This window comes from Pelodiscus sinensis, chromosome 10, assembly GCF_052426305.1.
Source record: "Pelodiscus sinensis isolate ZL-2025 chromosome 10, ASM5242630v1, whole genome shotgun sequence".
Classification (NCBI taxonomy): domain Eukaryota; kingdom Metazoa; phylum Chordata; order Testudines; family Trionychidae; genus Pelodiscus; species Pelodiscus sinensis.
In genome coordinates this window covers 2355173-2374453 of record NC_143061.1, presented here as the reverse complement: position 1 = coordinate 2374453, position 19281 = coordinate 2355173, and the positions used below count along the sequence as shown (strand labels likewise).

The following is a 19281-nucleotide window of genomic DNA, read 5'->3' as shown; positions in this document are numbered from 1 at the left end:
TGCCCCCGCCAGCCAGTTCCCCCCCCCGCGATCTCCCCCAGCCAGCCTCACTGCCCCCGCCAGCCAGTTCCCCCCCGCGATCTCCCCCAGCCAGCCTCACTGCCCCCGCCAGCCAGTTCCCCCCCGCGATCTCCCCCAGCCAGCCTCACTGCCCCCGCCAGCCAGTTCCCCCCCGCGATCTCCCCCAGCCAGCCTCACTGCCCCCGCCAGCCAGTTCCCCCCCCGCGATCTCCCCCAGCCAGCCTCACTGCCCCCGCCAGCCAGTTCCCCCCCCGCGATCTCCCCCAGCCAGCCTCACTGCCCCCGCCAGCCAGTTCCCCCCCGCGATCTCCCCCAGCCAGCCTCACTGCCCCCGCAAGCCAGTTCCCCCCCCGTGATCTCCCCCAGCCAGCCTCACTGCCCCCGCCAGCCAGTTCCCCCCCCGCGATCTCCCCCAGCCAGCCTCACTGCCCCCGCCAGCCAGTTCCCCCCCGCGATCTCCTCCAGCCAGCCTCACTGCCCCCGCCAGCCAGTTCCCCCCCGCGATCTCCCCCAGCCAGCCTCACTGCCCCCGCCAGCCAGTTCCCCCCCTCCACGATCTCCCCCAGCCAGCCTCACTGCCCCCGCCAGCCAGTTCCCCCCCGCGATCTCCCCCAGCCAGCCTCACTGCCCCCGCCAGCCAGTTCCCCCCCCGCGATCTCCCCCAGCCAGCCTCACTGCCCCCGCCAGCCAGTTCCCCCCCGCGATCTCCCCCAGCCAGCCTCACTGCCCCCACCAGCCAGTTCCCCCCCGCCGCGATCTCCCCCAGCCAGCCTCACTGCCTCCGCAAGCCAGTTCCCCCCCCGCGATCTCCCCCAGCCAGCCTCACTGCCCCCGCCAGCCAGTTCCCCCCCGATCTCCCCCAGCCAGCCTCACTGCCCCCACCAGCCAGTTCCCCCCCCGCGATCTCCCCCAGCCAGCCTCACTGCCCCCGCCAGCCAGTTCCCCCCCGATCTCCCCCAGCCAGCCTCACTGCCCCCACCAGCCAGATCCCCCCCCGCGATCTCCCCCAGCCAGCCTCACTGCCCCCGCCAGCCAGTTCCCCCCCGCGATCTCCCCCAGCCAGCCTCACTGCCCCCGCCAGCCAGTTCCCCCCCCGCGATCTCCCCCAGCCAGCCTCACTGCCCCCGCCAGCCAGTTCCCCCCCGCGATCTCCCCCAGCCAGCCTCACTGCCCCCGCCAGCCAGTTCCCCCCCGCGATCTCCCCCAGCCAGCCTCACTGCCCCCGCCAGCCAGTTCCCCCCCGCGATCTCCCCCAGCCAGCCTCACTGCCCCCGCCAGCCAGTTCCCCCCCGCGATCTCCCCCAGCCAGCCTCACTGCCCCCGCCAGCCAGTTCCCCCCCCGCGATCTCCCCCAGCCAGCCTCACTGCCCCCGCCAGCCAGTTCCCCCCCGCGATCTCCCCCAGCCAGCCTCACTGCCCCCGCCAGCCAGTTCCCCCCCGATCTCCCCCAGCCAGCCTCACTGCCCCCACCAGCCAGTTCCCCCCCCGCGATCTCCCCCAGCCAGCCTCACTGCCCCCGCCAGCCAGTTCCCCCCCGATCTCCCCCAGCCAGCCTCACTGCCCCCGCCAGCCAGTTCCCCCCCGATCTCCCCCAGCCAGCCTCACTGCCCCCACCAGCCAGATCCCCCCCCGCGATCTCCCCCAGCCAGCCTCACTGCCCCCGCCAGCCAGTTCCCCCCCCCGCGATCTCCCCCAGCCAGCCTCACTGCCCCCGCCAGCCAGTTCCCCCCCCGCGATCTCCCCCAGCCAGCCTCACTGCCCCCGCCAGCCAGTTCCCCCCCCGCGATCTCCCCCAGCCAGCCTCACTGCCCCCGCCAGCCAGTTCCCCCCCCGCGATCTCCCCCAGCCAGCCTCACTGCCCCCGCCAGCCAGTTCCCCCCCGCGATCTCCCCCAGCCAGCCTCACTGCCCCCGCAAGCCAGTTCCCCCCCCGTGATCTCCCCCAGCCAGCCTCACTGCCCCCGCCAGCCAGTTCCCCCCCCGCGATCTCCCCCAGCCAGCCTCACTGCCCCCGCCAGCCAGTTCCCCCCCGCGATCTCCTCCAGCCAGCCTCACTGCCCCCGCCAGCCAGTTCCCCCCCGCGATCTCCCCCAGCCAGCCTCACTGCCCCCGCCAGCCAGTTCCCCCCCTCCACGATCTCCCCCAGCCAGCCTCACTGCCCCCGCCAGCCAGTTCCCCCCCCGCGATCTCCCCCAGCCAGCCTCACTGCCCCCGCCAGCCAGTTCCCCCCCCGCGATCTCCCCCAGCCAGCCTCACTGCCCCCGCCAGCCAGTTCCCCCCCGCGATCTCCCCCAGCCAGCCTCACTGCCCCCGCCAGCCAGTTCCCCCCCCGCGATCTCCCCCAGCCAGCCTCACTGCCCCCGCCAGCCAGTTCCCCCCCCGCGATCTCCCCCAGCCAGCCTCACTGCCCCCGCCAGCCAGTTCCCCCCCGCGATCTCCCCCAGCCAGCCTCACTGCCCCCGCCAGCCAGTTCCCCCCCGCGATCTCCCCCAGCCAGCCTCACTGCCCCCGCCAGCCAGTTCCCCCCCGCGATCTCCCCCAGCCAGCCTCACTGCCCCCGCCAGCCAGTTCCCCCCCGCGATCTCCCCCAGCCAGCCTCACTGCCCCCGCCAGCCAGTTCCCCCCCCGCGATCTCCCCCAGCCAGCCTCACTGCCCCCGCCAGCCAGTTCCCCCCCGCGATCTCCCCCAGCCAGCCTCACTGCCCCCGCCAGCCAGTTCCCCCCCGCGATCTCCCCCAGCCAGCCTCACTGCCCCCGCCAGCCAGTTCGCCCCCCCGCGATCTCCCCCAGCCAGCCTCACTGCCCCCGCCAGCCAGTTCGCCCCCCCGCGATCTCCCCCAGCCAGCCTCACTGCCCCCCCAGCCAGTTCCCCCCCGCGATCTCCCCCAGCCAGCCTCACTGCCCCCCCAGCCAGTTCCCCCCCCGCGATCTCCCCCAGCCAGCCTCACTGCCCCCCCAGCCAGTCCCCCCCCGCGATCTCCCCCAGCCAGCCTCACTGCCCCCGCCAGCCAGTTCCCCCCCCGTGATCTCCCCCAGCCAGCCTCACTGCCCCCGCCAGCCAGTTCCCCCCCGCGATCTCCCCCAGCCAGCCTCACTGCCCCCGCCAGCCAGTTCCCCCCCGCGATCTCCCCCAGCCAGCCTCAGTGCCCCCGCCAGCCAGTTCCCCCCCGCGATCTCCCCCAGCCAGCCTCACTGCCCCCGCCAGCCAGTTCCCCCCCGCGATCTCCCCCAGCCAGCCTCACTGCCCCCGCCAGCCAGTTCCCCCCCGCGATCTCCCCCAGCCAGCCTCACTGCCCCCGCCAGCCAGTTCCCCCCCCGCGATCTCCCCCAGCCAGCCTCACTGCCCCCGCCAGCCAGTTCCCCCCCGCGATCTCCCCCAGCCAGCCTCACTGCCCCCGCCAGCCAGTTCCCCCCCCACGATCTCCCCCAGCCAGCCTCACTGCCCCCGCCAGCCAGTTCCCCCCCGCGATCTCCCCCAGCCAGCCTCACTGCCCCCGCCAGCCAGTTCCCCCCCGCGATCTCCCCCAGCCAGCCTCACTGCCCCCGCCAGCCAGTTCTCCCCCCGCGATCTCCCCCAGCCAGCCTCACTGCCCCCACCAGCCAGTTCCCCCCCGCGATCTCCCCCAGCCAGCCTCACTGCCCCCGCCAGCCAGTTCCCCCGCCCCACAATCTCCCCATGCCAGCCCCAGTGCCCCTGCCCCACCTCCGGCCAGCCCTGCTTCTGCCAGCCAGTTCCCCCCCACCTGCGATCTCCCCTGGCCAGCCCCACTGCTCCCGGCCCCCCCAGCCAGCCCTGCTTTCCCCTCCCTATCTCCCCCGGGCAGCTCCACTGCCCCAACCCTGCTTCCCTGCGGCCCATATCCAGCCCCTCCTCCCCCCTCCCCAGCCAGCTATAAGAGCTCACCCGGTAACCCTCGCTATGCCTCTGCCAGGAGCCGGAAACATACGGCTGCATCCGCCCAGCCCGGCTGAGGGCCTGGGGAACCCGGCGCTGCACGGACAGTCCGGGAGCCCGCAACACCCTGGCAGCCATGCTGAGGCCCGGTAGTTTTTTCCCGCGGCCCATAGTTTGGGAAACGCTGTGTTAGTCTATCAGGTGCCACAGGACTCCTTGTCGCTTTGCAGATCCAGACTAACACGGCTCCCCTACCGCTCTGATACTTCACTACAGAGTCAGGTCACTCCAGGCCCGGTTTACACTACAGAGTCAGGTCGCTCCAGGCCCGGTTTACACTACAGAGTCAGGTCACTCCAGGCCCGGTTTACACTACAGAGTCAGGTCGCTCCAGGCCCGGTTTACACTACAGAGTCAGGTCGCTCCAGGCCCGGTTTACACTACAGAGTCAGGTCGCTCCAGACCCGGTTTACACTACAGAGTCAGGTCGCTCCAGGCCCGGTTTACACTACAGAGTCAGGTCGCTCCAGGCCCGGTTTACACTACAGAGTCAGGTCGCTCCAGACCCGGTTTACACTACAGAGTCAGGTCGCTCCAGACCCGGTTTACACTACAGAGTCAGGTCGCTCCAGGCCCGGTTTACACTACAGAGTCAGGTCGCTCCAGGCCCGGTTTACACTACAGAGTCAGGTCGCTCCAGACCCGGTTTACACTACAGAGTCAGGTCGCTCCAGACCCGGTTTACACTACAGAGTCAGGTCGCTCCAGGCCCGGTTTACACTACAGAGTCAGGTCGCTCCAGACCCGGTTTACACTGCAGAGTCAGGTCGCTCCAGACCCGGTTTACACTACAGAGTCAGGTCGCTCCAGACCCGGTTTACACTACAGAGTCAGGTCGCTCCAGACCCGGTTTACACTACAGAGTTAGGTCATTCAATGGCTGGTTTACACTACAGAGTCAGGTCGCTCCAGACCCGGTTTACACTACAGAGTTAGGTCACTCAATGGCTGGTTTACACTACAGAGTCAGGTCACTCCAGGCCCGGTTTACACTACAGAGTCAGGTCGCTCCAGGCCCAGTTTACACTACAGAGTCAGGTCACTCCAGACCCGGTTTACACTACAGAGTTAGGTCACTCAATGGCTGGTTTACACTACAGAGTCAGGTCGCTCCAGACCCGGTTTACACTACAGAGTCAGGTCACTCCAGACCCGGTTTACACTACAGAGTCAGGTCGCTCCAGACCCGGTTTACACTACAGAGTTAGGTCATTCAATGGCTGGTTTACACTACAGAGTCAGGTCGCTCCAGGCCCGGTTTACACTACAGAGTCAGGTCGCTCCAGACCCGGTTTACACTACAGAGTTAGGTCACTCAATGGCTGGTTTACACTACAGAGTCAGGTCGCTCCAGGCCCGGTTTACACTACAGAGTCAGGTCGCTCCAGACCCGGTTTACACTACAGAGTCAGGTCGCTCCAGGCCCGGTTTACACTACAGAGTCAGGTCGCTCCAGACCCGGTTTACACTACAGAGTCAGGTCGCTCCAGACCCGGTTTACACTACAGAGTTAGGTCATTCAATGGCTGGTTTACACTACAGAGTCAGGTCGCTCCAGGCCCGGTTTACACTACAGAGTCAGGTCGCTCCAGGCCCGGTTTACACTACAGAGTTAGGTCACTCAATGGCTGGTTTACACTACAGAGTCAGGTCGCTCCAGGCCCGGTTTACACTACAGAGTCAGGTCGCTCCAGACCCGGTTTACACTACAGAGTTAGGTCATTCAATGGCTGGTTTACACTACAGAGTCAGGTCGCTCCAGGCCCGGTTTACACTACAGAGTCAGGTCACTCCAGACCCGGTTTACACTACAGAGTTAGGTCACTCAATGGCTGGTTTACACTACAGAGACAGGTGGACGTAAGCTGCCGTGAGCTGATCTAGCTATGGTTGTGCCTACACTCGATGCCAGTAGCTGCCCCGCTCTGCCGACTCCATAACACCCCACCGTACGAGGTGCGGAGTCAGTGTCCATGTCGTTAGGTTGATGCCGTGTCTGGATGCACAGCAGGGCTTCCGACTGTTCCCGGCTCTCACAAGCCATCCCGCGAGGCCCCCACTCTGGCACTGAGACAAGCGCTCCCGGCGAGGAGGCCACCGCCGGCACACGGAGGACAGCCGCTCCCAAGCGATTTCGTTCCTGCGGCGGCTGTCTGCCTACAGCACTTAGAGCGACATGCCCGGGAGAATCACCCGGCTAACCCGGCGCCTGCCTTCCCTGGGTGGGGAGCTGGGCTTGCCAAGTTGCGGAGAGAAGTCACAGCAGGCACCGACAGGACGTGCCGATTTTCAGCAGCAGTAGCTGCTGCTCCCTTTGCAGAGACAAAGATTTTTTTCCGTGTGCGACCGCAACGTGCAGCCTCCAGGGGAACTCGCCAGAGCTGGGTCCGCCATCCGCTAACCGGCGCGGCCAGCTTCGGAGCCCCATGTGCTGTAAGCAGTAGCTGGGGTCATTCTTGCCACTGAGTCTCCTCGTGAGCAAAAGCCAAGGAAGAGCTGGAATCGGTTCACGGCTTCTCCAGCACCTCTCTTCCCAGAGACGAGCCCCGGGCAGTCCCTGGAATGGACCAGCTGGATACTGGTCACAGGGGACTAAGGCTGCATTTCTGCTCTGATGCCTCCAGAGGCCAGTTCTTAGGCACTGGGATCTATTCCCAAATGACTCTGAATCCGGCGATCTCACCCTGTGGGCCATCAAGCCATCTGCTTCCCCGCCATTCCAACAACAGCGCTTCGTTTCCCCCCCGGCTGACTCTTTCTCGCTGCGTCTCCTCTCTAAAGGGCACAAAGAGCCGATGGTTCCACAGTCGCAATTTTTGCAACCTAGGAAAGACTACACATTATCTCAGTCCCTGAATCATCATTTCATGCACAATCAATGACCCAGAAATTCCGCTACTGCCCGAGGCTTCCTTGATACCGATCGCTTTGTGCAGCTATTAAAAAAAACACTTAGAAATTAAACCTCTGTGGTTTCTAATTCAATTAACTGTAAAAAGTGACTTATTTCCTTGTCTCCCCTTGGTCACCTCTTTTATCTCACTGGAGGGGAGGTGTGCCGTGTGGCCGTAGTCCTAGCCTTGGTCACCTCTCTTATCTCACTGGAGCGGAGGTGTGCCGTGTGGCCATAGTCCCCGCCTTGGTCACCTCTCTTATCTCACTGGAGCGGAGGTGTGCCGTGTGGCCGTAGTCCCCACCTTGGTCACCTCTCTTATCTCACTGGAGCGGAGGTGTGCCGTGTGGCCATAGTCCTAGCCTTGGTCACCTCTCTTATCTCACTGGAGCGGAGGTGTGCCATGTGGCTGTAGTCCCCACCTTGGTCACCTCTCTTATCTCACTGGAGCGGAGGTGTGCCGTGTGGCCGTAGTCCTAGCCTTGGTCACCTCTCTTATCTCACTGGAGCGGAGGTGTGCCATGTGGCTGTAGTCCTAGCCTTGGTCACCTCTCTTATCTCACTGGAGCGGAGGTGTGCCATGTGGCTGTAGTCCTAGCCTTGGTCACCTCTCTTATCTCACTGGAGCGGAGGTGTGCCATGTGGCTGTAGTCCTAGCCTTGGTCACCTCTCTTATCTCACTGGACGGGAGGTGTGCCGTGTGGCTATAGTCCCCGCCTTGGTCACCTCTCTTATCTCACTGGAGCGGAGGTGTGCCGTGTGGCCGTAGTCCTAGCCTTGGTCACCTCTGGCCCTCCACACAGCAGACAGGAACGCACCATGTGGGAAAACTCAGTTTCACCCCGGTAATGTTCGGCACAGCTGCTCCCTTCCCGGGGTTGTGGTCAGACAGCACTACCTGGGTGCTGGCCACTCCTTAGGGGACGCACCAGGAGAGAGCCCGGGAGGTCCAGAACACACAGCGTGAGCAGCTACAGGGTAAGCTACAACCCCATTGCAAGCGGGAGGCTGTAGCCCACTCCAAACTATGACAACTCCTGTCTCTTCGCCCGCCCCGTACACACCCACGGGTCCACACGCAACCAGCAGCAGCAGCCCCTGAGCGAGGGCTGTGTGAGATCAGGAAACGAGTGTGGGATGCGCCTCCGAACGGGCTGAAGAACCAAACCTGTACGTTTGGAGCCTCCCGGGCCGGAGGAGTCCTACCCACTGCCAGAGACCCCCCAATGACAGCCCACAACTTGCAGGAGACTCTTACACTGGCGTCTCCGATCTGAAACCCGAGTGGGTGCAGCGACGCTCTCTGCTAATAGCCACTCAGACCCGGGGGCATGCCGGATGTAAGACCATGCCCGGGGCTGCGCTCCGAAGGGACGAGGTTCAGAAATTCAGACGAGCGGGGAACTCGCTGGCATCTCACGGGGGCGAGAACCTCGCTGACTTTGCTAGGGGACAAACAGGGGCCAATCGCTGGCACCAGATACCGAGGAGACTCTCCCTAGCCGAGCCGCTGCGCTTCCCGTCTCAGCCGTCGGGGCCCTGGGAACGTCGTCTTCTTCGCGGGACCGGAAGCAGAGCAGACGCGACAGCACAAAGGCCAGGCTCTGGCGGGGAGCCCCGGAGACAAGAGGACGGTGCGTTTCCCTTGCCACGTGCAGACCTGCCCGCGTTGGGTGCGATGGTTACACCGCTCTACAATCACTCGCGCACACCCGTTCCCGCTGCAGCCCGCCGGCCAGTGCAGGGCTGGGCCGGAGAGCCCGGGGACGCCGCAGAAGCAGAGACAGGGGCTGCCAGGTGGGAAAGTGGGCAGGGACCACCATGTTGATCCTTGTGGCTAGGGGAACGTACAGCAACAGCTGAGAGGGACAGTGGGGTCCGGGTAAGGATGCCAGGTGTCCGGTATTCACCTGGACAGTCCAGTATTTTCGCCTCCTGTCCGGTAAAAAAATTCAGAAAATACCGGACACCTAAGATATCCGGTATTTTCTGATTTTTTCCCCGGCCAGGAGGCGAAAATCCTGGGCACCTGGCAAACACTCAGCGCCCGGGCTCCCCCCATGCTCCCCGAGCCGCCCCCGGCTTCCTGACCCCAGACTCCATGCTTACCTGGTGCTGCAAGGCTGCCGGCACAAAATGGCTGCCAGCAAAAAGACCAAGGGGAAACAATGACTCCCCTGGGTCTTAGTGCTCAACCACTCCCCTGTTCCTATCCCTGCACTCGCTCTTAAAGGGGACATGCTGTTTTAATGCTGTTCATTTGTTTTTCTTTTTTGCTTATTAAGTCCTTGGAGACCTTTTTTTTTTTCCTCAACAGCTTTGGTCTCCCCCGTTTTTCTTTTTCCTGGTGTTTTTTTTTGGGGGGGGGGGCGGGGGGGTCAGTGGCGGGTGTTCGGTATTTTTGTTTCAACCATCTGGCAACCCTAGATCCAGGGGAGACATCTGGGGCAGATCCAATGTGAGCAGAAGCTCAGAAGTGGCTGCTGCCCGACTCCTGGTCCTTGCAAACCGCCAGGGCAGCTCGGGTTAAACCTTGGCCGGTGGCGTTGGACGTTCAGCCCTAGATGCCGACAGGGAGGCGCCGTGCACTCTCCTCCCACGCCCGGGCGGGGAAGGCAACGAGCCCCCTCCGAGCAGGCGGCTCTGTGTGCGCAGGTTCGGGGTTCTCGGGGAGAGACCGGAGCCACAAGGCCAGCGTCAGCCAGGCGGGTCTGAGCGGGTTTAACCTCTGAGCCTCCGGGATGGGCAGTGACTTCTGTGCCGCGACTCCCGGCTTGGGCAAGTGCCAGCAAGAGACTGGGGCCCGGTCTCTCCCAGAGACTGAGCACGTTAGCTGAGGAGGCCACAGCTGAAAAGACCAAGCGCTACAGGCTGGACCTCCCCTGTCCGGCACCCTCGGGACCTGAACGATCCCGAACAGGGGAGTTCGCCGGACTGGGGAGGCCAGGCCTCGGGCTCTCCCAGGGCTCCCCTCCTGGCCGCAGCCCTGGCCAGTGCGGTACCCCTGGCTTGCTTGGGGGGCTCCAATGTGGGGCCCGGGGCTTCCTGCCCCCGGCAGCCGGCCTGCTCTGGCAGGTGGGGCTCCCTGCCCCCGGCCCTGCTTCAGCTGCCAGCCCTCTGGCCGGGTTCCTTGCCCCAGGCCACTGGCCTCACGAGCGCCCTGCTGCCAGACCAGCTAAGCTCCCAGCTGCCAGCAACGTCTGGGGCTCGCTGGTATCTGGAAATCCAGGCCAGCTGCTCCGGCTGACCCTATTCGCTGTCTCTAAATTCCACTTAATCCTCGAGAGATTCAAACGTACCCGCCCTCCGCCACGGGCGGGCAAGGAGGCAGCCGACGATGCGACCGGAGAGACCAACGTGCCTCTTCCTTCCCAGGCCGAATTGCAGCCTGCAGGGGGGGCTGGGGCCGGGGCTGGCTGCAGCTTACGGCAGGGCCCCCTGAGGCACGGCGGGACGTGTGAACACCCGTGCCATTGCGAAATGCCAGCTCCCCAGCCGAGAGACGCCGCCGTGGAGAGCCCCTGGCAGGACCCTCCTCTGGGTCTGAAAGGCTGCGGGGAGATTTCTGAGGAAGCTTTCGGCCATGCCCAGCGAGGGGGCTGGAGAGAGCCGGAGACGGGCTGGGTGGCAGCTGACAAGCCTGTTCCTGCTAAGCCGACGTGTGTCTACGCCAGCCTGCCTGAGCCACGGCATTGACACAAGATGAGCTGAAAGCAGGAGAGCCCATCCCGGCTCCCAGCCGGGTTCCTGCCACACTCACCCTCCCCCCCCCCCACACACACACGAGTGTTTTGGTTGAGCTAAAAATTGTACATTTCTGAAAACACAAAACGTGAGACTCAGGGGCCAGTCAACGCGGAAAGGGCCTGTCGCTGAGCAGCCGGGGGCCTGTGGCCAGAGCTCGGGGAGGGATCTCTCTCGCACGACACTCTCCCCTCGGTAACGACCGTGGGCTGGATTGCGGCTGCTCCTTGTATGGAGGGATGCACAGGGAGCCCCTGGGCTGCCATCCTTCCCCCGGCAGGGTGGTGGGGTTAGACCTGGCCCCTGGCACGCCCTGCTGCCCAGTGCTGGCGGAAAGGGGCAGAGAGGCAGCAAGGCTCAGGCCGGGTCCCCAGCTTTCTGCACCAGTGTGGAGCTGGCTGCAACCAGCCTCTTCACAGAAAGCAGCCTGAACTCTTGGGAGCTCCCAGACAAGCGTCATACCAGCCCCCTGCTGCGGTGTCGCCCAGCGCTGCAGGGACCCAGCTGAGCCCCGATCACGGCACTTTGTGTCAGTAGAGCTCAAAGCACTTTAGCAAAGCAAGTCACGAGCCATACCCCCATCTGGCAGATGGGGGAAACTGAGGCACGGAGCGGGGCAGTGACTTGCTCAAGATCGTACAGCAGATCTGTGGCAGAACCGGGTCTCCTTTGAACCCAGGTCTCCTGAGTCCCCCTCCGCCCCCGCACACTACCCACTAGCCCACACGGAAATAGCAGCAGCTACAAGAAACGGTTCATTCTAAGTCTTCCCACTACATGACATTTATCATAGGGAGTCTCATTTTGCCTTGAAACAGCCCCTTGTTTCTGTAAAAACACGTGCGCGCGCACACACACACACACACACACACACACACACACACACACACACGGAGCTGTTACAGAACAACTTTATTACCACGGATTTGCTTCAAAGGGTCAAAGTGAGCCAAAAATCAATTCCCGTTTGCTGACAAAAAGCAAAATGCTAATCATGGTCGGGAGCTGTCATGTCACTTGTTAGCGCCGCATGAATATTCATGATTTTTACATAACACTTCTCTTCGCTCCTCAGCACCGCCAGGCCCCTCTCCCTGAAACTAAGCTGCCCGGTTTGGTCTGTCAGCCCCGGATCCCGAAGGCTCGTGGACCCTAAAGACCCTCCTGGTTTGGCTCCGAATGGGCTCGTTTCCCTGTGGTTCCGTGCTGCTCTAAAACTCCCACGGATGATCCAGGTCAGAGGGCTGCAAATCCCTCCGTGCAGAAATCGTCCGTTCCACCCAGGGCTTCAGGATCTGACCGTGTGACCCCGAATTGCTTGAACAAAAGGGTCAGGGGGCCAGAAGTACTGAGGTATCTTGCTACCTAAAGATGCAGAGAGGTGCATGATGGGGTTTGACGGGGAGGGATCACTGGATGGTTCCCTGTACTCTACGTTCCCTCCGGGGGCATCTGGCATTGGCCACTGTGGGCAGACAGGACACTCGGCTGGATGGACCTTTGGTCTGACCCAGTGCGACCATTTTTATGGGGCGGCATAAAACATTCCCTCCAATTTTTTTCCATCAGTGTGTGGGATAAATTTTGTTCTGTGCACTGAAGCATGTGCAGATGTGCACCACCAGGAGAAACACATGCTGCCAGCACTGGGTGCTCTGTTAATCAGCGGGGCAGCTTTTGAATCTCCCCTGGGTGGCCGCCCAAGCCCTGGGCTTACAGGGAACACTTGTGCACGTAACTCACTTAAGCACTTCCAAAACGCACAGTAGGCCCTGTTCCGTGAACTGATGCAGAGTTGTACACCCGCTCTAGCTCCTAGGAGCCCAGGAGCCCTGTGACAGCGGGTTACATACAAACTGACTCTTCGCTGCCCAAGAGCAGAGTCAAGAGGCACTGGTAAGAACTGCTCAACCTCTAGCAGCCAGGCTCACTGTAAAGCCAGCAAGAGGTGGAGAATCCGCCGTCTCTCAGATCAGTTCTCCCACGAGCGTAGCGCTTGAGTCCGTCCCCTCTGGAGTACGGAGGAATGCCACGATGGCACGCACGCTTCCCTGGCCTTTCCAGAATCACCTGTTTTTCAGAGTCCGATCCCCCAAAGACTCCATCCTGCTTTGGGGCGAACACAAGAGTTGAGACGTCAGATTTAACCGCAGGACGGAGCGACACCCCGCTCTCGTTAGCTCTCCGGGCAGCTCCAGGGAATTAGGCTACTCCGGGCAGCCTAACAAAACCATAAAGTCCTCCGTGACCCAAGGACCTACTGCTACGGAGACTGCAGACGAACCACGATGAGGAAGTGTTGTATTTCAGAGGCTGGGCCAGCCAGGCTCTGCTCTCAGGTTCGGTGGGTAACCAAGACGACACATATCGCTGCATGTGAATAAATGCGAGGTGTGTTGGATGATATAGAACGAAAGGGCAAGAGAAGGCTTACGACATCCCTTTGGCTTGCTGGGGACTCCGGCTCATGTCCGAGAGGCATCTCCGGACAGTTCCAGATCCTTCGGGAAGTCCGAAGGACATTGGCAACACTAAACAACATAGAGCCTGTGCACAAAATTCTAGAAGCAGCAGCAACTAACTACGTGAAGAGGGAAAAACTCCGAACAAGCACCTGCCTGCTTGAAAATATTCCCACAGACACGCTTGTTTACCCCAAAGCTTATCTAAACTATGTGTCGGGGTAGCCGAGTTAGTCTGTACAGGGTAACAGACCAGTTTTTGTTTTTTAAGTTTATCCTAAACTATGTGATGAGCTAAGCTGCGCACAGCCTCTCTCGCTAACGAGCTAGCTAGCTGGACATTCCCCTTGCTAAAAGCAGGCCAAAGACCGTTTTCTAGTTTGCAGACATGAGACCTGGGAAGATTCACTAATTCCTCAAAATACAGTAACTCCTCATTTAACACTATCGATGCGTTTCTGAAAATGTTCGTGTTAAGTGAAAACGTGTTAATGCCGGGTCAATTTTCTCATTAAAAATAATGGAAAAGGTGGGGGTTGAGTTTCAGGTGGTGGTGGTAAAGGCAATTGTTTGTTGGTGCGGGGTCGTCAACGTCAACGTTAGTTATCTAGCAACACAAGGCGCCACGGTTTGTTAAAACACGAAGATAAACTCATGAGTGAGCGGAGGAGCGCGGTGACCATGTGTATTCATCCGCTCATGCGTATTACCTCTGTTTTCACCAACCTATACCACCACACGAAGTAGTCCGCCACTTGATTATTTTCGTGTTATTTCGGAGACGGTCGTGTTATTCAAAAAACGTTCCCTAAAAAAACCCTGTGCTATTGCGAAAACGTGTTAAGCGGGCGCGTGAGAAACGAGTAATTACTGTACAATGCTCTTCCGGTTTTGCACCCGCAACAGGAAGTATGAACGCTGACATCCCTATGGCGCTGCTACACAACAGTGGTCCTTGCGACTGCATAAATCTGAAAGGACCAAGTCTTGGGTGTCGTGGGAAGCCAGGGAGATCTCAGTCTCTAAGCCAGCACTGAGGGACCCTTTTTAGGCTGGGGGCCACGGACCCACAGAAAATCATTCGGGGGCCGCACACAAGTGAGAAGCGGGGAAAAGCCCCTCCCTGATGTGGCCCCTAGCTGAGGAGACAGACCCTCCCCACACCCCCCTCGCACATCAGAGCGTAGGGGCCCCAGCTTAGTAGGTTTTGTGCGCTCCAGCCCCCAGGGTAGCAGCAGGGGGGCTGAAGCACCAGCACGGGCTCCCCAATGCTGGGGGGGGGAGCCCTGAGCCTCGGGGGCCGGATCCAGGCAAGCCCAGGGTCACATCCACCCCCGGGCATGAGGTTCCCCACCCCTGCTCCAAGCCAATCCAGGCTTTACATCTGCTGACGGCATTGCGAGGAACGGCTCCTCTGCTGGGGGAGATTTGCGTTCTCACGAGTGTCGCACAGCACACGACACACAACTTCACTGCACCTCAGCGCCGGGGTGTGGAACCTGCCCCCCGCTTGTGGGAATTCCAAGAAAGGGTCACTGGCATCCCGCGAGTGCAATTCTCCTTTGGGTTGCCCGATGGGTTCAACAAAAATACCGGACACGCCTGACGCGACATCACAACCGACATTCCATCGGAGTTAGAAAACACCCGACAGTTCTATTCTCGCCCTTCCATTGTCTCCATTTGTTTCCCGAACACAAAGCTCAAACACTGGACTGTCTGGTTCAAAACCGGACCCCAGGCACCCTAATTCCCCTCAGGCCGCGGTCTCACAAGCCCACTCCCTTCCGTGCGGCGGCTCGGCGTGGCTGAGGGCGGAGCGAGGTCCGCGTGTGCACAGGAGGGCGTCATGCCGCACCCACGTCTGTGTCTGGCCATGGACACGTGAACTCGGGAGCCTTCCCTGAAGCCAACGCCTCCCCTGAGAAGATCCGCGTGGAAAGCCGTTTAGTGCTGGCTGAGATCTGGTGGGCGGCAGGAAGCAGAAACCTGGGCCCAGGCCTGGTTTGTTAATGCCCCTGGCATCTGCAGGGCGAGGGCCCGAGCGTCTGCCGGGGATCCGGGCTCCTCCCAGGGGCCTCTCTCTCCCAGCAGGGGCCGGGCTGGGCTTGGTTTTCAGGGTCAGGGAAACTCCCCGGAGAGCTTACGGCATCCAGTTCAGGAACAGCACTGGGCCCCACCGGTCCCTGGCTCAGCGCCCAAGACCCTCTCAGGTGGGGCTGCCCCCTCCCACTTCCCCTTCCCCCCCACCCGAGCTGGGGCACACGGGCGTGGAAGGGCTGGGGACAGGCGGGAGGTGGAGAGCACCGGAACCACTTGGAGAGGGGGGTGCTGGGAGCCAGTCAGCGAAACGGGAACCGGCTCATAACGGAAACCACATCAAGGCCGGGGTGGGGGCGGCATCTCCCGCTCCAGCACTTGTGGAAGGGTCAGAGCATCTGTCCCCTCCACCCTGGCTCTGGGGCAGCGATGGGCAGCCTAGGCTAGTGAGTGGGCCCCCCCGTCTCCGTGGGCCGCACGGTTGTTGGAACCAAGGCAGGCTCCCGGGCGAGGGCAGTTGTGCTCCCGGCGCTTGTGGGTACCTAGAACATGCGGGGGGGGGGGGGGGCGGCGTTGCACGGTGGCAGCGCTGTGATTGGCCACAGGGGCAGCGCCCGGCTCTCACCACGTTCGGGTTGCCAGAGGGTTGAAACAAAAATACCAAAAACACCGCCCCCCCCCAAAAACAAACAAACACAGGGAAAAAATTCTGTTGAAGGGGGAAAAAAGGGGGGGGGAGACCAAAGTTGTTGAGCAAAAACAAGGACTTAAGCCAAAAAAAATCATCAAAATAAAACAGCATTAAAACAGCATGTCCCCTTTAAGAGTGAGTGCAGGGATAGGAACAGGGGAGCGGTAGAGCACTAAGACCCAGGGGAGTCATTGCTTCCCCTCGGTCTTTTGGCCAGTAGTAATTTTGAGGCAGCCTTGGGGAACCAGGTAAGCATGGGGGCTGGGGTCGGGGGCTGGGGGTGTTGGGTACCCGGGGGGGAAGCCAGGCGCTGAGTGTTCGTAGGGTTGTCAGGTGTCCGGCATTTTCGCCTCCTGGCTGGGGAAAAATTCAGAGAATACCAGACATCTCAGGTGTCCTGTATTCTCTGAATTTTTTTACCGGCCAGGAGGCTAAAATACCGGGTGAATACCGGACACCTGGCCTCCCTCCACCACGTCGTGCGCAAGCAGCACCCCTCGCCCGTCTCATGCCCTGGCTTTCGGTGCCTGCCACGTTAGCAATCCCGGTAGGAAAACGCCGCGCGGACGGACACCAGCGGGAGCTGGCAACTCTGCGCGTGGGCAGCAGTAACAAAATGTCTCGCGGGCCAGTCTCAGAGCCCCGATGGGCCACGGGTGGCCCGCTGCGCCCTAAGGCTCATTGCTGAGGCTTTGCAGCATTGCCAGCTCTCGCAACTCTCTCGTCAGGCGCGACCTTGTTCGTATCCCCCGCCCGCTGGACTCAGACGGCAGCGGACCCTCGGCGCGCTGCAAACAGGGACCCTCGGCGCGCTGCAAACAGGGACCCTCGGCGCGCTGCAAACAGGGACCCTCGGCGCGCTGCAAACAGGGACCCTCGGCGCGCTGCAAACAGGGACCCTCGGCGCGCTGCAAACAGGGACCCTCGGCGCGCTGCAAACAGGGACCCTCGGCGCGCTGCAAACAGGGACCCTCGGCGCGCTGCAAACAGGGACCCTCGGCGCGCTGCAAACAGGGACCCTCGGCGCGCTGCAAACAGGGACCCTCGGCGCGCTGCAAACAGGGACCCTCGGCGCGCTGCAAACAGGGACCCTCGGCGCGCTGCAAACAGGGACCCTCGGCGCGCTGCAAACAGGGACCCTCGGCGCGCTGCAAACAGGGACCCTCGGCGCGCTGCAAACAGGGACCCTCGGCGCGCTGCAAACAGGGACCCTCGGCGCGCTGCAAACAGGGACCCTCGGCGCGCTGCAAACAGGGACCCTCGGCGCGCTGCAAACAGGGACCCTCGGCGCGCTGCAAACAGGGACCCTCGGTGCGCTGCAAACAGGGACCCTCGGCGCGCTGCAAACAGGGAATTAGGTTGCTAGCCCCTACGGACGTGGAGAAAGGCTTGAAAGGGGGCAGTCAAAGGGACCCTGAGCACGCCGCGCCCAAAAGGCAAGAGCCCACACTGCGTGTGAGACGACTGCATCCCTCAGCGCCTTTGGGGGCCACGCCCGGGGCGAGCGTGGATGTTTCCGCAGCGTCCCCGACGAGACGTGCTCTGTCCATGCCTTGGCCCAGACACAGTTGGTTTTAATTATGCATGCGAGTGATGCGCAGGATTCGGGGGCCTGTCCGCTGGAGTACAGGCTGCAAAGCAATTTAATTCTCCGCAATGGGAGGCCTCCCTCCTGCACTGTCAGTGCAATTTAATCTGTGCAGCGAGGCAGCCCGTTCATCTGGCATGGCTGGGAGGCGCGAGCTGCAGCCCGGCAAGCTTATCTGCCGTGTGGGCACGTGGGTAGACACGTACCCTCCCTCTCCGCCACGGTCAAAGCGGCTGCAGGTTCCTCGGGCACAGGAGCAATTAAACCAACTGGAACGGGGGATGAATTTGACCTTGAACCTGCAGGAGGGAGTCTTTAGACAGACCCACATTGCTCAGCACCTGGGCTTGCTTGGCGAGGGCTCAGCTTTAGGGGAGGTTGGCAGGGCGCACGGCTACAGTTTCCCCGCCCCTAAAGTCACAGAGCAGAGATTTCATCCCCCACTAGCCACCTTGCTCCTGGCTGGGGAAAGCGGCACCTGGAAGGACGTTACTGGCCCCTCTGCTCATGCTGCCGGAAAGGGAGATGGTGCCAGCCAGGGACTTGCCACGTCCGAACAGAATGAACAAAGGCCTGCGGCAGCATCGCACCCTCTGCCACTCCCTGCAAGGACCCGCTCGGCCTTATCTGTCCGGGGCGCTGCAGCTGGCTCTGCAGCGGAGCAGATAAATCCAGGGGACGGAGGAATGTTTACCCAGGCTCCGCTGTATAGAACAGCCACGCCCTGCATGGCACTGACCTCGGCTCAGATCTTTTCCAGGGCCCAGTGTCTGACGAGGGCGCAGGCCAGCAAAAACACCGGGGCCGGACTTAGATCTCACTCCCCTTCTGACCTCACTCAACTGCCTGTAATTTACACCCGGGCCAACCAGAGCAGGGGCTGAGAGATTTTCTTCTCACACTGTAGAGTCTTGTTTTAAAGGCCAAGTCCTTTGTTGCACATAGGAACTGACAGGCTGGCTCAGGCACACGCCTCGACTGTTTGGCCAGGACCCCGCAACACCCCAGACCTCGTCGGGAACCTACAATGGCACCTGCTCCGCAGTGGGAAGTGCAGCTCCCTCAGAGTGGAGTCACAGGCACGCTACAGCCGGCCACACAGCCACAGGCGCTGCAAACCCCCACGACCGACTGTCCCTCGCCCTCAGCTTTCCTGAAACGTGTCCCTCCTTCCCATGTGAGCCCAGGAACAGCAGCTCCCGTTGGCTGGAAACCGGCCAATGGGATTGTGCCGGGGGCGGGAGCAGCGCAGGAAGCGTCTCCTCCCTCGCCTGGGCTCACGGCTGTTCAAACAGAATCCCGCCAGTTCGCAGCAGCCGCTTTTCTCAGCAGTGGGTCGGGGGGGGGCGGGGGGCGGACAAGCAGGGAGTCTGCCTGAGGCTTCCCGCTGCTTCTGGGGATTTTGCCCAGGCTTGGCAGAACCCGAGCTGACGGCTGGCGGCGGGAGCCAGACAAACCCACGCTGGGCACCCGGTGCGCCTTTCTCTCTTGCACAGGGACGTCATTCGCCCCAGGAACCACCGCCCTCAGGGAGTCGCCCTCCCTCGAACTCTTCGCATCGCTGCCTGCCCAGGGCGTGGCTCTCGCGCACTCCGAGGGCGTGAGCTGCTGGACTTCTCGCCGGTAACACAGGCCCCCGGACTCCACCACAGCAGGCCCCACTGAGCTGGTTGGTTTTACTCCCGTGCAATGCAGCCTGCCTCACGGGGGTGTTCCTGATCGACACCAGGCTAAGTGAGGGGAGAACGAGGCCCCTTCACCCCGACTCCTAATTTTTGCACACCTCATTTTAACACATCGATTACTATCACCCCATGTTCCCGTCCAACCTGACTCGCGCCTCCTCTCCAGCCACATGGACAGCACAGACCGATCCTGGTCTGTGTCC

The 19281-nt window shown here is 62.1% G+C and overlaps 1 protein-coding gene across 2 annotated transcripts in view; it reads right to left on the bottom strand.

Moving 5' to 3' along the window:
• The window catches only part of FGF12 (fibroblast growth factor 12), a 251272-nt gene that overhangs the window by 20389 nt on the left and 211602 nt on the right, over positions 1-19281 (bottom strand). The window lies entirely within an intron of this gene.